The sequence below is a fragment of the Notamacropus eugenii genome, chromosome 7, assembly GCF_028372415.1.
Source record: "Notamacropus eugenii isolate mMacEug1 chromosome 7, mMacEug1.pri_v2, whole genome shotgun sequence".
Taxonomy (NCBI): Eukaryota; Metazoa; Chordata; class Mammalia; order Diprotodontia; family Macropodidae; genus Notamacropus; species Notamacropus eugenii.
The window spans coordinates 115,160,856-115,182,919 of record NC_092878.1 but is presented as its reverse complement, the minus strand read 5'-3'; positions in this window follow the sequence as shown (position 1 = coordinate 115,182,919).

Sequence of the window (22,064 nt, the reverse complement as noted above, 5' to 3'; positions counted from 1 at the left end):
AAAAAAAAAAGCTCAAGGCACAATCTGATACATGGAGTTGTATGTTCAACATGAGCATTTATAGCTCAGGAATCAGCAAACCTACCAAGTAGGGCATAATTTATTATTTTGTTGATTTTCTAGACTTAAGAAAGCGAGGGAGAAAATGCAGACTGAAAGTAAAAGTGTGTCATGTACTTTTGGAAAGCTGAGAGTTAAACATTTCCTATCACATCTCTAGAGTTAAGCTATATTTATGTATTGTTAAATGTTCTAGATCAAAAATACAAATACATGGCCCTTCAGGATACATTTCAGACTTCAATACTTCAAGTACTGTTCAAAACTGTTTAAAATGCAATTGGAGAATATTTAATATGATCAATTAACATATGGCTCTCTAAGTCAATATATGGCCCATAGGGATCCTTACGTACAGTGGCCTCCATTTCTACCTGATTTTGACACCAGAAACTTTAATTTGAATCAATCAATGGGTCTTTCCTTATCTTCCCATTGTAAACCTTAAGTGACTATAATTTAAAACAAATAAAAAGCCTGGCTTAATAGTAATATTCTTCCAGTGTTGTTAAATGATAGAGGACAGTAGTACAGTGGAGAGAAATGCTGTCCCTGATCTGAGTTCCAATCTCAGTAGAGGGTGAGAGAGAGAGAGAGAGAGAGAGAGAGAGAGAGAGAGAGAGAGAGAGAGAGAGAGAGAGAGAGAGAGAGAAATTTTCATACAAGTTTGAAAAAAGTGAGAGCAAAAGTAGGTGTTGCCAAGTGTTGAGAAAGAATCTCCAAGAAGATGTAACAGTGAAATCTAGGAATTGTTCTTGTAAAGAACTTAAGTCTCTAATTAGATGAAAGTCCTCCAACTCTTCAAAGATAAGAAAGTCCCAGCATTCTAAGAAATAGAGAGATTGCCTCCACTCAAGAGAAACTGAGAGGGTGCAAGTCTTTTTGTACAGTGGTAGGGAGAAAAGACAAAGATGGACAGAGACACCTAAAAGAACAGACAAAAAGATTTAGTTAGTATCCCCCACTTAGGAAAAATAATGAGAGAGAAAAATAAGAAAGAAATAAAGAAATCTTGCCTTGACTCTTCAGTTTTAGATGTATTTTTAATTTTGAAAAATATATGGGTATCATTGGCACCCCCCACTTTCCCATGGAAAGGATGTATTATTGTTTTTATTATGTATCTTTCTGCTTTTTTATATGTGTACATAAACATATACACACATATATTACAAGTAATATAGTTTATATATCTTTATATATGAATATAATTTATATACTGCGTTTATACACATATTTAGGTATACATGCTACATTATATGTGGTATGCTTTTTATAAACATGTACGTATTAATATGTAAATATTATGATGTGCATCATTACATTAATCATATACTAATATTATAAATATGAATATACAATTTATATTATATACACACATCAAAGCAGTTAGATATCTATTAAAAAAACCAAAAGAACTAGCTATGGAAAGGAGAGAAGAACATCCTGGAATAACACAGTTTGGAATTTGCTCTGTTTCATTCTAATCCAAAACTTGTTGAATGACATTTTATACATAATGTGGGTGAACTGGCCTGTAGTCCCATTCCTAGCTGTTCCCTTCCTGTATCCAGTCTAGCCATGAAAGATGGAGGGAGCCTGAGGACCTTATATAATATGATGATAAAGAGCTCCCTAATTGTATGCTGAGCTGGAAGGATTGATGATCCAGGGGTTACACAGAAGAAAGCAAGTTGGCTCTTAGAAGACTCTTTCAAGTTGTGAAGTATGCATAGTCTTGTAAATTAGTTATGGAGAAAGCCAGGTGGAAGAGGAGATCACTAGAGCTCCTCATTGCTTTTGGTATTCAGGCTAGCAGATATCAATGTTTAAAACCTAAATGTTTAGTCTCCCGAATCAATAAAGTCCCAGGGATAGTTTCAATGGCTTCCCTTAAAAGAAAAAAAGAGAGAGAGAGAGGTAGACAGACAGACAGAAAAACTGGCCCAGGTATATGACCAAGGTCTTTAGAGGTTATTCAGTCAACTAGGTATATGACAGGAAGGTGCACGTCTTCAGTACCTGGGAGACCAAGAAAATGGTCCAGCTATGGTAAGGCATAGTTTTTCCAGGTTTAGTTTAATTTATCCCTATTTTAATTATCTATAGTTTGAACCCAAGATTTATGAGTTATGCAGTATATCTTCATTCCTTCCTAGATGGTTAACAATTAAACCTATGACTGACTGGATAAAAACTACCCACCCCAAAGAAGGAAAATAATGAAGTCTTTGGAGAAGGCCTGCCTCTGTATTATGAATTTACTCTTCCGATTGCTTCCACTTCTTCTGAGTAACTAAAAGAAGTTCAATAATCAGACTGGTTTTTCATGACAAACTGTCTTATGGCTTCAGTATTCCTTTTCTGAGTATTCTAATTAACAGCACACCAAAACTATGGCTAATCAAATGTAGCATACAGTCCTTAGAATTGTGAGATTAAAGGCCTAACAGATGCTGTCTCCTGGTAGGTGGAATATAAAAATAGATTTGTTTGTTCCTGAGAACAATGATCTTCTTTTCCCCCTCTCTCAACCATTTAGTTTAGATATTGAGATCTAATTGTGCTTGCTTAATAAAAGGGAAAAAAGAAAACTGGCAATATGAGTTTGCCTGAGTATTTAGTTACATTTTATCCCCTGAAAATTGATCCTCTCTAGCTATCTCCAGTTAGCACAGTTATCATTACCAGCAGTAAGAAGATAGTGGATGCTATGATGGATACCCCAATAGCTTTCTGTGGGACATGAACCAATTCACCTTTTTATGAATTGTGACTATAAGCAGTGTGTTATGCTGATATTAACATCTCCAGTATGCCTCTAAGGTTTGTTTTCTTTTCACCTTGTCTCCTTTTCTTATACAAACATAGATTTTTTTTTAAAAAAGCCAATAGCAAAATTCAATTTCTACACAGGACAATATGATTTACAGTGCCTACTGTACTTTATATGAGTAGAGGAGAAACTCATGAATCAATGTGAATCAAGTGGCTTTATTGAGCTAAGATGCCACTTTTTCTCTGTTGCAATTTCATTTATCAGAACCAGTTGTTAGATAAAATTTTGAATACATTTATATCAGTTTTTTCATCCATCACTTAGAAGAGTAAGAGAAATGAAAAAAAATGCACTCGCAATTCTCCTCAATTCAGCAAAGATAGATAAGAGCCTGTTCTGCGTTATTAACTACTTAAACATAATTGTTCCTTCTTCATTTTAAATGCATTTAACCAAGGTCACCCTCAGGACAGTTCAAGTTCCTTATGGAACATAAGATTATGTTTTTCTTCATTTAGGAATTTATTTTTTAAATTCTAAACTTTGTCACTTTTAACATTAAAAAAACTTTTTAAAATACGTATATGTAAATTCATAACCTCCAAGTTATTTATGAGTTGAAAATGTTTGATAAATTAGTAATAACACTGATCTTCTAAAAACACTTTACTCCAAGGTCTTATTGTAGGGTAAACTTGATGTTGCGCTCTTGAAGGCTATGTCAGAGAATCACAAGCACATTCTACTATACTGGAAATGCTTTATGTGCTAGCCAGTGCTGCATTCTTAAGCTCTTGTTTGAAGACTGAACTGCTTAAATTCAAAGATGCATCATCAGTTTGGTAACATGGCAATTAAATTTTCAGTTATTGGTGGAGTTAGAGCCATTCTCATGAATTCATGGACCCTGGTGGTATTGAAACAATAACATCAATGTCTCACTTTCTTCTGTATCGACTCAATCTGTTTTTATTTTGTGTATTTTCAATTTTTTCTGTCATTGTTGCTATTATGATGCTTTTATAAAGCATCATGGTGTATGTGTGAACATGTATGTATTACTGATTCTGCTTTCTTCACTCTTTGTGGCTTCATTTAAAACTCTCTAAAGTTTTTTTTTTTCATTTTTCATGTGTCCTTTTATATATAGGTAAGAGGAGGTTAAGTGATTTGATCAATGTGGAGAACCCCCTTGTGTTAACTCCCTATGTTAACAAGTCAAGTCAATAAGCATTAATGAAGTGCTTACTATATTCCAGGTACTGTGCTAAGCCACATATTATGCTTACAAATATTGCAACCTGTCTGTGGTTTAGCACATATAAATGTTAAATAACTCACCCAGCGTCATAAAGTGTCAGAGACAATATTTAGACCCAAGTCTTTTTGACCTAAGCCTGGCAAAGTGCTACCTTACACCATATTCTCTCTTTTATGTCTTTTTTGTGGTGCAAAAAGAGTCCATAACATGCAAGGCATTAACCACCATTCCACTATAATTGGATATGTATGTGGCTTATTTCAGTGTGTTTTTTAAGGATGAATAAAGCTGCTATGCATGCTCTTTATACATATAGATCTCACACCTTCCACAGGCTATTTAGATGGCTCCATGGATACTGATCCTGGAGCCAGACCTGAATTCAAATCAGACCTCAGACATTTGCTAGTTGGACAAATCATTTGACACTGTTTGCCTCACTTCCCCATCTAAAATATGAGCTGGAGACCCCAAATGAGATCACGAAGAGTTGGACATGACTGAAACCACTGAACAACCTCTTCTACCTCCCTGTATTTAATCATATTCTAAGCATAAAGTCATAATATTGGAAGCGTATGAACACATTACAGTCTTATTATTCATTTCCATGTTGTTTTCCAAAAATATTCACAGATCTTTCAAAATAATAGCATCTCCTTCTCCCACTGATTGCCAACAGTTTTATCTCTCTTGATTAATTGAATGTGTATAAAATAGTTCTTCAATGGTGAACATGTGGACTTCAGAAAAACCTGGACTTATATGAACTGATGCTGAGTGAAGTAAGGAGAACCAGGAGAACATTGTACACAGTAACAGCCACAGTGTGCGAGGACTTTTTCTGATAGACTTAGCCCTTCACAGCAATGCAAGGACCTAAAACATTTCCAAAGGACTCATGCTGCAAAATGCCATTCATATTCAGAGAAAGAACTATAAAATTGGAACACTATGTTTTAGTTTGATTTGGTTTTTCTCATGGTTTCTCCCATTTGTTTTAATTCTTCTATGCATGTGAAAATGTGGTAATAAGAATGTATGTATAGAACTCATATAAGATTACATGCCATATTGGGGAGGGAGAGGGGGAGATAATTTAAAGCATATGGAAGTAATTGTTGAAAACTGAAAACAAATAAATTAATTTTAAAAAAGAATGAATACCAGAGACCATGCAAAAAAAAAATCTTCACTTTAGCCAACCTTTTCAACTTCTTTCATCATTAAATCTGAAACCACAGCAATCAAAAAAAAGTTCTTCAGATTTGTTGTATGTGTAATTTTCTAATTATTAGAGAATTAGAACAAATGTTCAAGTGGTTGTTTCCTAGTTGCTTTTTTTTCTGGAACTACCCAGACATTTGACATATAAGCAATTGGGGAATTGATTATACTTAAATATTTATTTCATCTCTGTGGGTGCTAAAGGTCAGTATGTTTCTCTGTTTTGTTTCTTCCCTTTGTATTTTCAACAGTTTTTTTTTTATTTTGTGCTATAAAAAAATCTCTTTTTATACAATCAAATATATTCACACTGTCTCCTGAATTTCATCTATTTGTTCAGGAGATAGGAATTTTTTTCTTCCTCACAAATGTGATAAGTGTATCACTCCTTATTATAATGTCTGGTGGTTATTTTACATTTGTAATTTGGGTAACTGACCCACTTGAAAAAAGTTTTTTAACATATAGTGTAAGATGGGCAGCTAGGTGGTGAAGTGGATAAAGTGTCAGCCCTGGAGTCAGGCTTTAGAGGTTAATTAGCTGTGTAAGCCTGGGCAAGTCACTTAACCCTGCTTGTCTCCGTTTTCTCATCTACAGAATGAGCTGAAGGAAATGGTAAACCCTTCTAATATCTTTGCCAAAAAAAAACCCAAACAAGGTCATGATGAGTCAAACATGACTACTGGACTAAACAGTAACAGCAAACGGTAGAGGACACGAATGCATTAAATAGTTAACACATCTAAGAGCTATGATTATAGTACTTACTATGTGCCAGGCACTTTGCTAAGAGGGTTACAATTATTTTCTCATTTACTCTTCATAACAACCCTGGGGGGTAGGTGCTATTATTATCCCCATTTTACAGATGAAGGAACTGGGGCAGACAAAGGTTGTGTCTTGCCAAGAGTCACACAGCAAGTCAATGTCTGAGACAAATTTGAATTCAGGTCTTATTAAATCTATGTCCAATGCTCTATGAACTGGACCACCCAGCTACTCACAGTTTTTATTTTTCGCCCACATAAACAGTAATGCTCTATTTTTTTCTCAACTTTTTATTTTTGGGGGGAGGGGGAGAGATTGCTGGGAAAGGGATGAATGCTACTTCTCTTCCTCATTGTTTTACTATTGTAGAATTATCAAGTCCTGGTCTATTATGTTGCTTAGACTCTAATTCTAGATTTTCTTTTGGCTTCTCTCTTTTTAATCTGATATTATTTTTAGCAATTACCATTTTGGAGTTTTGTTTGAAACTTGGCTATTTAATTTATTTTATCTTTTTTTATCTTTTCATTTTCTATAATTTCCCCTAATACTATGGTTCTTTGGGAGAGCCCATTTTAAATTTGACATTAAATTAAATCTAGAAATTATTGTTGGTTATATTGGGTTTTTTCGCCCGAATTAGAAGACTGGACATCTCTTTAATTTTTTTAATCCTTCTTTTATTTAAACTTATTTCATATTTGGCTTAATCTATATAATTAGATCTATATTATTATATAGATTATATATAATATTATAAAGCAAGGACCCTGACATGCACAGGAGGACCTGTTGTACAGGTTCTTAGATCTGCATTTCTAAAATGAAAGCAACTTTTGAGGGGTCAACAACCACTTTAATCAAGTACATGTATCAATCCTTTAGTCAAGCACATATATCCTTCACCTAGCTCAGGGGAGTCAACAACCTGAACTCCAAAGTAATCAATAGACATGGCTGACCATAATTCAACAGACAGGTACAGTTGTCAGACCAGTTACCAGAAAGGGAAGCATGACATCTGGGTTCTCAAAGCCAGGAGGCTCCTTAAAACAGCTGTCCAGAGTCCTCCTCTGCTAAACCAACACTTCCAGTCAGTAAGTCCCAAGTAAAACCTCACCCTCAGAGGATTTACACACTTTTTAGAGCCTGAGGACATAGACCTCTGACCCAGTGCCTCAACAGAAAAAATGAAAGGTACTTGGGACCCTCCTATAAAACAACTCCCCTAATCAAGCTTCCCACAATGGGTAGGCCCATCAATGGGTAAGAAAGATCCTCCCCAGTCACATTATTCAATCAGAGGCACTTTTAGTAAAACAAAAACCCACAAAAGATCCTATTTTGATTGCCATTACATTTTATGACTTCCTAAGCTCCCCAAAGCAGCACAGTAACAAGCCTAGTACCAGTTTAGGAACCTCAGGCTTGGCTCCAGCCCTGCAACAAATCCCCATTTACCAACTTGGCTGGGCCTCTGCCCCTGATCTTTCCATCTACCCTTGTCTTGCTTACCAGCTGGGCCTGTGACCCTTACACTAGACAAACCCTAGTCTTGGCCAGAGGTCCCAATATCATTTTGAAATGAGGACAGGCCCTAGCACCTGATACACAAAGCTAGACTTAGGCTTAGCCAGAATTCTATGAACCAGCCCAAATCCAAGCCTTGTCTACCGTGAACACCAGTTGTAACAGGCATGGTATGACTACACCGCTCTGGTAACTAGGTTTGTTCCAGTTTGTTCTGTTAGTCAGATCAAGGAAGCCCCTAGAGGTTCTCCTTCTCTGTCTTTTTATTCCCTCCATAGACTAGGGAGCTATGCCAGTGACCCAATGCTTTCAAAGTTGTATCACTTCCATCGTGGATTTTTTTATGTAAACTTATTCCCAGCCAAATGCTTTTCCTGTCTTTGTTCTAGTTAGTGACATTTCTACCTCTTCTGTAAACATACTCAGGATTGGAATGTCCTTAATAGCAAAAATAAATAAATAAATAAATTTATTTTATACATTTTTGCAGATCTTTTCCACTATTCATCTGTTTGTTCCATCTTTACATGTTCTCAGGGTAATAATAATAGCTAAATTTTACATAGTGTTGACTGCATGCCAGACAGTATGCTAAATGCTGGACAATTATCTTCTCATGTGATCCTCAAAACATCCTTGGGAGGTAAGTGCTATCATTATACCCATTTTGTAGATGGAGACTGAGACAAACAGAGGTTTAAGTGACTTGCCAGGGTCACAAAGCTATTAAGTGTCTGAGTGGATTTGAACTTGTCTCCCTCACTCCGGACCCAACCCTCTTTGCATTGTGCCACCTAGCTTCCTAAATAACATTGCTTAGTCGTGTCTTTTGCCACATCTTCCTTATACTGGCTATACTGCCTTTTTTATTTTATTTTATAAGGCAATGCTATCATAATCTTTCAGCATAATTACTCCTAAGAAGAAGTACTAAGGCCAAAATGCCATAATATCAAACACCAAATTCAAACGCATACTTTGAAAGAGCACAAAACAGAAACAAAAAACAAAATCAAACACATATTAAGAAAAAAAAACAAATTCAAATGCACATGAGAACAATCAAACAGAATCGTATTAGACAATGCCAAAGGAATCAGAGTAAAGAAAAAATGATATTTTAAGAAGCAGAGGAAATTGGTTTGTACCCCCCAAATCATAAAATCTGAAAAACTGATGGACTGTCAGAAAAATGAAAAAATTCACATCATTCCTTCAAAAGAAATGAGGCATACGGAGGGCATTTGACACATAAGCATGCCAAGCTACAGAAACATTTAATTTCTTCTGTTTTAATTTTGGTTTTTTGAACTTAAAATATCAAAAAAAGTCTTCTTACATATATAATAGAACATACAACAAAGGGATTCTATATGAATCCATAACTCCCCATTTCATAATGCTTGTTTTTTTCAAGTATATAAGTAATTTTGAAATTGTACTGTTTGTGTCTCCTGAACTTCTTTCTGTTCTCTTCTGTTGTGCCATTAAAAAGAGCCAGAGAAAATTATGAAATTATGCTGATTAGGTACACTAAAATTTTATTTTACATTATCTCAACTTAATCCTCACTACAAGTTTACAGAGTTAAAGCATCCATCTGAAATAAAAATATTTTCTGCAAGTTTTTTTTTTCTCATTTCATCTCTCAAAAGAATAACCACATACAAACTTACCAGAAGGGAGCTTTTTAAAAACATATTTTTTTTTGGTTCCAAAATCTCTCACTCCTTTCAGCCCTTCCCTGACCATTGAGAACACAAGCGATGTGATACCCATTATACCTGTGACATGATGTAAAAATTATTTTTATTCTAGCCATGTCGCAAAAGAAAAGCAAGATAAAGAAAGTGAAAAAATATGCTTCAATCTGCACTCAAGAGTTCTGTCTCTGGAGGTAGTTATCATTTTTCATCATGAATCCTTTGATTTTTTTGTGGATCATGTACTGATAAGAGTTGCTTAGTCTTTCACAGTTAATTATCATTGCAATTATCGCTGCTACTGTGTACAATGTTCTGACTTTGCTAACTTCACTTTACATCATCATATAAGTCTTCCCAGGTTTCTCTGAAACCATCCCCATTATCCTTTCTTATAGTACCGTAGCGTCCCATTACAATCATATGCCACACCTTGCTCAAGTTTCCCCCAGTCAATGGACATCCCCTTAGTTTTCAATTCTTTGCCCCACAAAAGAGCTGCTATAAATGTTTTTGTACATGTGGGTCCCTTCCCTTTTGCTTTAGTCTCTTTGGGGTACAGATCTAGTAGCAGTATTCTGGGTGAAAGGGTATACACAGTTTTATAGATGAGTGGGCTATAAATTGTTCCAAATTGTTCAACATAATAATTGGACCAGTTCACAATTCCCCAAAAAGTGTCCCTCTTTTTCCACATCCCCTCTAGAATTTCTCATTTTTCTTTCCTGTCATATTAGTCAATTTGACAGGTATGATGTAGGACCTGAGATTTGGGGGGTTTTTTTGAAGGGGGTGAGACAAATGGGGTTAAGTGACTTGCCCAAGGTCATACAGTTAGTAAACAACAAGTGTCTGAGGCCAGATTTGAACTCAGGTCCTCTCTCTCTCTCTCTCTCTCTCTCTCTCTCTCTCTCTCTCTTCCTCCTTCTCTCCCTCCCTCCCTCTCTCTCTCTCCTATTCTAGAAATTCTACTTGCATTTGTGTTCAATCTGCATTTTTTTCCCTCTTACAGGTTTTACATGTAGATGTTTTCACTTCACTGTCCTCTTTTCAGTTTGTGTCTTCTGTTTCCCTGTGACCAAATCAGCTTTAAAAATAGGGAGTTTTCTTGTTGTTTACTCATTTTTCCAGACTTTTTCTTGACTTTGAATTTAATGGTACCTCTGGGGTCAGAGTGGGATCACTGTCCTGAGCTTCAGACTTTTTGCCCTGCTCTTTTTAGAACTAATTCTGAAGGTGTCTGAGTTCTAAGGGCTTCCAAGGAGGTAAGATCCAAGGAGAGGTGTGGTCACTGCTCTCCTGGTGGGTGTTGTATTTCTTACAAAGTCAGATCCCCTCCTCTCTCAAGACCTCAACCCATATCCTTCCTAAAACTGTGAACTCTACCCAGGTAGGACTCCTTATCACTTGTGATTGCAAGAGTTCCCTTCCTCCCTGAAGCTGGACATTGGGCAATGGAGTTGATCAATGGTGTGTGGTCCTGTGCTCAGCATAGGGGTTCCTTAGAATCTCTTTCTAATCAGCTGTTCAATCACCTTACCATTTGTGGACAAGGAGAGCTCCTAACACTGCCGTTGATGAAGCTCCTGTCATCACTGCCTCCAAGGTCCATAGCTGGTATTCCTGTCACACTGAACGCCCATCAACTTCCACCACACACAGCTCCACAGACCCATCATTCTAGCCTCCTAAATTGCCCTAGGCTAGAAAAATTTTTGCCTCAATTTTTTTGTTGGTTATGTTGCTTTAGAATTAGAGTTAATGCATCATTTTAAGATTGTTTAGATGGGGGATATCTGACTAGCACGCTTCCTTAATTCTGCTATCTTGGCTCTGCCTTCCTCATGAGAGCCTTTTCTTTTATATTACCTCATATGTTCACTAGCAGCAGGATATTCTGGAAAGAGCACTGAACTTTGAGAAAGGAGATCTGGGTTACAGACCTCAACAAGCCAATTAATTCCTGAGGCTCAGTTTCCCTGTCTATGAAATAATAATATGGAACTTCAAGGCTTGTAAAACACGTTACAAATAAAATTTCATTTGATGTTCAGAGCAATCCTGAGACACAGAAGCTATTATTGTGCTCATTTTACAGATGAGGCAATTGAGACAGTCAGAAGTTAAGCGACATATCCAGGGTTACACAGCTAACGTGTCTGGGACTGAATTTGAACTCAGGTCATCCTGACTCCAGGTTTAAAGCTCTAATCACCATGAGGTAATTATCTCCCCTAAATGAGGTAATCATATTTAAATGATCAACTCAAGTACAAGAAATCAGCTTTTTATCCCTTTAGAAATGTGAATTTGTATTATCATTCAAGCTTAGAAAACATTAGGAAATAATAGTCTTCCAATTGCCTCCACATAACAGTGACAATTTATCTAAGGATAGTGCTGAGCTCTCAGAAGTTAAAATAAACTCAAACTTGGGGTTGGATAGAGTTTCTTTGTAATTAATCATCTTGTAATTAAGTTATCTGACATGTGAAGAGACTGAGCCACTTAACCCTTAGGAATTTCAAAATAGGGTTCAGATGTCCTGAGCACAATCCCCAATTTTTATTTCCCCGAGGCCATAAGGCTGATTGACATCATTGTGATTACTGTTATCCCAGTGAGGGAGAAAATGTGATAGGTATGGTTTCCAAAGTTTTCTTCAAATAATTCAATTACCTGTTTTTAATCTGATTTTTTATTTCATTTTATCTGATTGATACCTTTGTCATGACGATTTTTTTTTAATGAACGCGACCCATTTCAATGATATGCTTGTATGTCAAAACCTTTATTACCAGAAGTGGAAATTTCTGGAATTTATTCCAGGGTGTCAAAAGAGATATTTGGATTTAAAAAATCATTAGTAGCATCTTAATATTGTCAAATGCACCAGAAAATGTAAAACATGTACCTTCGCGTCTTGAGAGACAGGGAGTTTTAGACTGATTCTGTCTCAGACTGACACCCTGTTAGTTAACATTTGATGCTAGAAATAAATGAGAGACTCGTAAGTCATCCAACAGTTAACACAAGGAGATTTACTTAGCCATAGCAGAAGAATAATGGACAAGGATAGACTCTGGGGAAAGCTTGGTTCAATTCAGCTGAGTGAAACTTTCTTGTCTAAGTTTCCCATCCTGACCCACCAAATAAGCATCAGAGAGTCCCCTGGAAATCTCAGTCTTTTAAAAATAAGGTTGTAGTAATAAATAATATAATGTATAAATATATTTAATAGTTATATAAATATTAATATATTATCTAAATATATATTAATTTATGTTATATTAAATATATAAAATAAATAATAGTAAAATTTTGTAATAAATTTGTCAATAAAAAGGGAGTGATGTCAACAATCTGGATCTTTAGTCTCCTGAGTCAACCAAATTTTGAGGAAATTTTCTTTTTAAGGAAAAACTAGATTAAATTACATGGGGTAAGGTGTTAGATTATTCCTATCCTAGGGAGGAAAATATTTGAGTCTGGTCATAAGAGAGGACATAGGTTCCTTTCCTCACCTTTTCTTCCAATGTAACTTGTGCTTGAGAAAGAAAGAGAAGAAAATGTCCTGGAGAGAAGGTTGTTGATAGGTTGGAGCCGTGTTATAACAGAACTGTCTCCAGATTATGTTTGAAGATAGTAATAACAGGGCAGATGTTCCAGTAGCCCTTGGAATTAGGCTTCCTTCAGCTTTAATCAAACCAGCTTGGAAATTTTCTTTCCCAGGAAATCATGAGAAGAAGAATTTCAAACTCTGTTCTGAGCTATGCAGTGACAAGCATCAGTGGCTGATTGCAGATCTTATGGTTTCTAACATAGACAATGAATATAGAGTGACTAAATGTAAGGGGAGTGGATAAGAAATGCAACAGAAAAGCATTTTGAAGACAGACTTTGTCTTCTCAATCTGGACCATGTGAAACCTTGTTCAATTTCAAATAGGTGTAAGAGAAAAGTTTTTACATGGTAGCATTGTTGTTCTCAGTAGTTAGATGCTCACACTTCTTTGTGTAATGTTTGAGGGTTATGTTTGTTTGAAAATACCTTACTTCCTAATAAAGGAGCTTTACTCCTGGATAATTCCCTGGGGCATTGTTGCATTAATTTATTTCTTCAAAATTGAATGTTTATTAAAGGAGGAAGCATGGAAAGTATAGTTAAAATGGGGAGAGCAGATACCAAATCTTGACTCTAACACTTACCAACCTGTGACTCTGGAAAAATAATTTAACTTCTCCAAGCTTTAATCTCCTCATCTGAAGAGGTGACACATATCTTTATCCTACCTATCTCACAGTGATGTATCTAGAAATCACTTTTTAAACTTTAAAATGTAACTGACATGAGATTTTTTTCTTCGGTACCTATTGTGAGTAGAAGACTGTGACAGATACTTAATATTACATAATCAAGGAAAGAGATTCCACAAATTCAATCATAATGAATTTGTGAAACTTCTGAAATTATGCCAAATCCAATCTAAGTTGTTAAATTTCATCTAAGGATTATTTAGTTTTAGTTTCATCTGAATGCATCCCCAAACTAATAATCAAGGGTCAGGAAAGTTTATTGAGGTGTTGTTAAGCAAGTCATACCTATTGCCTTTAGTTAAATTGTAGCAGAGTTTTAAAATTTAATTTAATTTTATCATAAAGCCACAAATATCTTTCAAGTACTGTACATGCCAAAGACAATGAAAACTTTTTTTTAAAGGAACACTAGATAGAATTTGTTGATATAATTGGATTCAAAATAAAACTCAAATTATTTAAATTAATTAAAAGTTTGTAGCCAAGTCTGAAAAATCAACTCAAATTCAATTTGATTCAGTTTAGAAAAATACCATTATGTGTTTAGAGAAAGTTTGACCAAAGTAGATAGGTAGTCAGCCTCAGTGTCAGGAAGACCTGGATTTAATCTCAGATGCAAACAGGCTGTGTGTCCCTACAGAGGTCACCTAATCTCTCAGTACTCAGACAGCTAAGTCTATAAATTGCAGAATATTTGATAATCTGATTTGGTGGAGGGAGATTTCTCACCATGAGTTCCCTGCCCCAGTGGTATTTTAGATCTGGATCAATTAAAAAAAATAAAAAAACGTATTCAGTGCGGTGACTATGAGGAGAAACAATGGTCCAAACTCTTTCTTCATTGCTTACAAAAATATTTAAAGCTTTTTATAACCTATCCCCAACACACACCTTTCCAGTTTTCTAACACATACCAACCACCCCCAAGAGTAGTTCTTAAAGCAAAGACACTAATCTCCTTGCTGTTTCTGAAGAAGACATTTAATTTCCAGACTCTAGGTCTATTTACTAGCTGTTCCTCATGTATAGAATGCTCAACCTCCTCATTATTTCCTGGCTTCCCTGCCTTCCTTCAAATCTCAGCTAAAATCTTTGGTTTGTCTCCACATTAGCTCCAACATGAGCGTGTGCTGGGAAATGTTTAAGAGACAGCTCTCTGTGAAACGAACATGTACATGACTTCATTTTAAGTTTAATCTGCACCATTAACACTTTCTCCATAATTTTCTTAAGTCTAGAATTCAGCCAAATAATAAATCAAGTTGTGACTTGTAGCATTTGCTAATTCTGAAGTATAAATACTCACATTGAAAATTTAATTGGCTCTCAAGAATACATACAAGCTTGATCCAGTTCACCACTAGCTGCAATCCACTTTTCTAGCTCTACTCAATTCAACTCTTCCACCAAACAAGAGAACTAGTTTTCCTCAAATTTTTTTTCCTGCTCTCCATTACTTTTATGGTGTTGATCATGCTGCCCCCGTCCCATACTTGAAACATATTCTCTACACTTCCTGAAATCTATATCTTTCTTCAAAGCTTAGATCTTTAAAGACTTTTTCAGTCCATCCTCTTAACCTCTAGTTAAAAATTAGTTCTCTTTATATTTTTTATAATACTTCATATAGATAGTCATCTATGCTTCAATCATACTCTACCATATATATTTGTGCATTTATCCCATTTCTTCTAGTAGATATCTCCTTGAAGACAGAGCTCTGTTATGTATAGTATATCTCTGGCATCTAGTGTAATACCATCCAAATAATAGGCGCTTAATAAATGACAGTTGAGAAGGCAATTATTGAACACTCACTATATTCCAGACACTGTGCTAAATGACAAAAAAAATTTGTTGAATAAATGAATTACTATTTGGAAATGTCAGAGAAGTTTGAGTGAGAAGTTGGAATCTAACCAGCATGGCAGCTGATTTCCTAAAATTAGGGATAGTTGGGGAATAACTTGCAAATAGAAAAAAAATTAATATGAAGGAATGAAATCATTAAAGACTCTTGAAATTAAGAAGAGTTTTGAATTTTACATGGAACTTAAAAAATCTAAAGGTTATCAGTTCTAGGAAATCAAATGGGAAAGAATGATATTAAGGTTTAGTTCAGTCATCAAGAATTTGGGTAAAGCTTTTTTAAAAAACAAACAAACAAACAATGTGTACTATTTATTATATCAGCTTTCTTATTTTTAAATATATAATGTATTTATTTTTCAGTTCTTAACATTCACTTCCACAAGAATTTGAATTCAAAATTTTCTGTCCATCTCTCCCCACCCCAAGATAGCATGCACCCCATCCACTCCTTCCAAGATACTGTCTGCCCTTCTATTACTCACCCTTCTTCCATCCCCCTTCCCCTCTATTTTCCTGTAGGGCAAAATAGATTTATATACTCTGTTGCCTGTATAGCTTAATTTCCAGCTGCATGCTAAAACAATTTTTAACATACATTCTTAAAGCTTTGAGTTCCATATTCTCTCCCTTCCTCCTCACTCACTGTCATTGAGAAAATAAGCAATTCGATATAGGTCATACATGTATAACAATGCAAAGTACTTCCATAATATTTATGTTGTAAAAGACTAAACACTTTTCCCTCTGTACTATCCTGCCCTTCATTTATTATATTCACTGATTTTCTCTTTCCCCTATTTGCTGTCCCTTCTGTTATCTTCCTTCTCCTATCCCCTTCCCCCTTGCCTTCCTTCAGGATAAAATAGATTTCCATGTACAATTGAGTGTGTGTTATTCCCTCCTTAAGCCAAATCCTATGAGAGTAAGGCTCAATTATTTCCTTTCATCTCCCCCCTCTTCCTCTCCATTGTAAAAGCTCTTTCTTTCCTTTTTTATGGGAGATGATTTGCTGCATTCTCTCTCTCCCTTTCTCTTACTCCTAGTATATTCCATTCAATAGTAAATTTTATTTTTAGGTTTTCTCCCTTCATATTCAGCTCATCCTGTGCCCTCTGTCTATGTATATGTATATACATACACACATATACCCATATACATATAGATACCTATACATAAATAATATATATAGGCATACATACCCATACACACCTACATATATATATATATATATATATATATATATATATATATATATATATATATATATATATATATATATATATATATATATATATATATATATATATTCCCTCTAACTACCCTAATAGTGAAAAGGATCTCATGAGTTACAAATAACATCTTTCCATGAAGAAATGTAAACAGTTCAACTTTAATGAGTTTCTTAAGGCTTCCCTTTTCTGTTTACCTTTTCATGTTTCTCTTGATTCTTGTATCTGAAAGTCGAATTTTCTATTCAGCTCTGGTCTTTTCAACTAGAAGTACTGGAAGTCCTCTATTTCATTGAAATTCCATTTTTCCCCTGAAGTATAATACTCAGTTTTGTGGGGTAGGTGATTCTTGGTTTCAGTCTTACCTCCTTTGAACTCTGGAATATCATATTCTAAGCCCTTCAATACCTTAGTGTAGAAGCTGCTAAATCCTGTATTATCCTGATTGTATTTCCACAATACTTGAATTGTTTCTCTATGACTGCTTGTAATATTTTCTCCCTGACCTGGGAACTCTGGAATTTGGCTATAATATTTGTAGTTTTCCTTTTGGGATCTCTTTCAGTGGTGATTGATGAATTCTTTCCATTTCTATTTTACCCTCTGGTTCTAGAATATCAGCACAGTTTTCCTTGATAATTTCTTGGAAGATGATGTCTAGGCTCTTTTTTTTATCATGCTTTGTAGAGGGCCAGGCTCTGGACCATGGCCCCCTGGTGAGCCCGGAGATGCCTGGGAGTGAGAACCCGCCTTCGGGTGCTGGGAACACCCCTTCCGGAGCTGAGCTCTGCCTCCAGGGTGGAACATGGGAGGAGCTACGGCAGGGCATATAAGGGGGAACACGGGAAGGTCGGGAGGACTGGGGTAAGCAATAAAGTGCAGTAAGCAGCTCCTCAAGTGCACTGTTTGGTCATTCCCCTCCCTCACAGGAGGGGGCTGGAACCATTGGAAGACCGGTAAAGCAGTTGGAGAGGTAAGCTCCAGGCGACAGCTCAGGGCAGGCCCTGAGCAATGCTTTTCAGGTAGACAAATAATTTTTAAATTATCTCTCCTGGATCTATTGTCCAGGTTAGTTGTTTTTCCAATGAGATATTTCACATTTTCTTCTATTTTTTTCATTCTTTTACTTTTGCTTTGTAAATTCTTGGTTTCTCATAAAATCATTAGCTTCCATCTGCTCCATTCTGATTTTTAAAGAACTATTTTCTTCAGTGAATTTTTGAATCTCCTTTTCCACGTGGCCAATTTTTTAAAACATTCTTCTCCTCATTGACTTTTTGAATCTCTTCTGCCATTTGGGTTAGTCTATTTTTAAAGGTATTATTTTCTTCAGCATTTTGTTGGGTTTCCTTTAGCAAGCTGTTGACTCACTTTTCATGATTTTCTTCCATTACTCTCATTTCTCTTCCCAATTTTTCCTCCACCTCTCTTACTTGATATTCAAAATCCTTTTTGAGCTCTTCCATGATCTGAGACCACTGCATATTTTTTGGAGGTTTTGGATGTAGAAACCTTGATTTTAATGTCTTCCTCTGACAGTATGCTTTGTTCTTTGTTCTTTCCCATCCAAAAGGATGGAAGAAAATGCCTGTCCACCAAGAAAGTAAACTTCTCTAGTCTTATGCTTTTTCCCTTTTTTGGGCATTTTCTCAGCCAGTTACTTGACTTTTGAGTCTTTTGTCAAATGGAGGGTATACTCTAGGGACCTTTAAGTTCTCAGTTCCTCCAAGGTGGCACAATCAAGGGAGAGGAGTTTACTCCTCTCCTGGCCTACACTCTGGTCTGTGAGCAACCACAAGCATTCTTTTCTGGCCTGGATCTGCAAGTAGGATTTGCTCTCCACAGATACCACCAGCTCCACAATGCCAGTGCTTTTCCTCACCCCCAGACCACCACTCAGAACTGGGACCCATATCAGCTACTTGATTCTCCAGGGTCATTAGGCTGAGGGCATCCAAAATGGAAGCTTCTGCCACATTGGCTTCTACTGCCAGACCGCACTCCCCTCTCACCCAGGTGAAAGAGCTTTCTCTCTGAACTTTGAAGCTGTCTTTGGCATTGTGGGTTGAGAAATCTGGGAACCACAGCTGCTACCCATGATTTCACTCCCTGAAGACTGCTCTGGTCCTGCTGCATCGCCAAGGCTCTGTTCTGAGCCCAGTGCAACAGACCTTTCCTTTTGGCCTTTCAGGCTGATTTGGGCTGGAAATCTCTTTCATTATGTCATTTTGTGGCTTTTGATGCTCTATAATTTGTTTAGGTTCTTTTTTCACAGGTATTTAATGGGTATCAGGGAAGAGCTACACCAGGTCCTTCCTTCTACTCCACCATCTTGGCTCTGACCCAATGAAGTTTTTTTCAACAAGAATTACATCATGAAAGTTGTATTCCTGATCAAAAGCTAAATTTGAGTCATCAATCAATGAACTGATTCCTGGACACAAGTTTAGGTTTGACTGATGAATGGAATATGTAGAAATAAAAATCAAAAGATTGTTGAATTTTGTAGGATTGTAGAAATGTATAAGTTAATAATGTAGAAACACACCTTTGAAAACTCCCTGCGAATATTCCAAGCAATGGCAAATTTATTTAGCAATATAAGTAACAAGATATAATTTAAAAATAAAAGCTTTATCATAATAATATTAAACAATTATAAGTAGAAAGGTTTCCTAAGACTAGATGGTCAAACAGTACTTATTCTCAATTAACATTAGATTTGTGCACAAAAATTTTTAGGAATCTGTCAAGTTTGAACTATGTTGGTCATTGTTATTGGCTTTTTTTTATTCCAAACCTTGGCTCTGTGCCTTTTTATTTGCTAGTGGGAAATAACAAGCATATTAGTGCACGTAAATCCTTGTTTAATGCAATGCCAAGACAGGGCTTTGAGAAGGATATGTGTGTGTGTGTGTGTATATGTATACATATATGTATACATATATATGTATACATATACATATATGTGTATGTATGTATATATGTGTGTGTATGTATATATGTATATATATACATATGTATATATATATATATATATATAAAAATATATATAAAGATTGGAAGTTGCTATTGAAAGTTAAAATGTCGATGAACCCAATATCTTTAATTTCTTACCATGGCTTGGGTAGACTGGATGCAAATTTGCAGATTTGGCACATTCACATTTTGGATACGAATTTGGAAAATTAGCAGTATTAAACTTCTGGCTGGTGGGATTCTCAACTGTCAAAATGATTTGTTTTGTTTTGTCTTTACAAGGGCAGACAAGATGTAGTAATTGAGGGCCAGACTTATGATTCCATTGTTGTAAAAAAATTCCTATGAAGAAATTCCCTTTACTTATGCAAAGTAGTCATTGTCCTACAAACGAAACATCTTAGAGAGTTTTCTGTGGCACTTAGAGGTGAAATTATTTTCTCAGGGCTATATCATGAGCATATGGTAGTGGCAGGAGTTAGACTCAAGACTTTCTGATTCCTGAGACAGCACCCTAGGTACTATGCTCAAATTCTCTTTTATTTTTTAAAAGAAAAATGGATAATATTGAGCCTTCAATAACTGATTCTCTAGTTAAAGCTATTTATAAAGATACTTTTCTAAAGACTTTAAACTTCTTGCATGTTTTATCTCATTTGATCCTCACAACAACCCTGTAAGGTAAATTCTAGAGTTATTAATGTTCCCATTTTAGAGATGAGGAACCTGAGGTTCAGAGAGATGGACTGACTAATATATGTTCACACAGTTAATAAATTGGGTGGGACAATTAAGGGAGGACTGATCCCTCTGATGTAAAAGCTTACTGAGTCCTTTTCATGGCTGTTTTTCCACCTTTGGTGTCCACATCTCACGCACTTTTCACTTGTGACTCCAAAAAGCTGTAGCATGTACAGTGACCATACCAAAACTGTCTCAAAAGATAGATTCAACCAGCTTGAAGGTAACCAATGGGCCTCTACCCCTTGGTGAGTCAGGAAGAACTTATCTGCCCAAAGAATGTGAAGACATCCCCCTTCAGAATGGGTGAATGAGAACACTCTGTTCCCAGAGCCATGAAGGTCTCTATTGTGTTCATTGCACCAAATTGCCTCTCAGAACTGTGACATCATGTTGAACTCAGTCAGTGAACAAACATTCAGAGCCCACTATGCGCCAGGCAATGTGCTAAAGAAAAGTGAAAGGCAGTCCTTGTCCTAAAGGAGCTTACAATCTGATGGAAAAGACAACATGAAAGTAACTCTATACAAATAATCTATACACAAGATAAATTGGAGATAATCAAGAGAGGAAATGCACTAGATTTGAAGAAGGACTGGTGAAAGCTCCTTGTAGAAAAGAATATTTTGGGACCTGAAGGAATCATGGGAAACTAGTAGTTGAAGATGAGGAGGGAGAGAATTCTAGGCACTGGGGACCGTTGATGAAAATGTTTGGAATCTCATGGGTGGAATATCTTATTTGAGGAAAATGAGGGAGGCCAATGGATTACAAAGTAAGCAATAAGATGTAATGTGTCAAAAGGTAGAAAGGGGCTAAGATATGAAGGGCTTTAAAAGACCAACAGAGGTTTTCATATGCTATCCTGGATGGCCATAGGGAACTACTAGAAGTGATGAAATAGAGGGGTGGAATGGAATGGGTCAGAACTTTACTTAGTCAAAGATCACTTTGACAGATACATGGATACTAGACTTGTGGCAGGCAGACTAACCAGCAAGGTATTCCAATAGCCTGGGTGTTAAGTGATGAGGGTCTGTACAAGGGCAGCAGAAGTTTAGGCAGACTAACCAGCAAGGTATTCCAATAGTCTGGGTGTTAAGTGATGAGGGTCTGCACAAGGGCAGCAGAAGTTTTAAAATGGAGGATTTTTGAAGTCAAATTGACAAGGAGGTTAATTTAACAGATTAAAAAAGGGATGTGGGGGGAGGAGTGAGGGATAAAGGATGACATTTAGGTTTTAAGTTTGAATAACTAGGAGGATGGTGGTACCTCCAGAGTAATAGGGAAGTTAGGAAGAGGGAAAAAATTCAGAGGGTAAAGAAATAGTTCAGTTTTGGAAATGATGAGTTGTAGATGTCTGTGGGACATCCACTTAAAGGATGGCCAATAGGCAGTTAAAGATTTGAGACTGGAGGCTAACTGAGAGGTTAGAACTGGACAAGTAGATTTAAGAATCCTCAGCATAGAGATAATAATTGAAACAATAGGAGTTGGTGAAATCACCAAGTGACATAGGACAGGAGGAAGCCCAAGACTGAAACCTAGAGGACACTCATTGTTAGCAATTGTAGCCTGGATGAAAATCCAAGAAAGAAG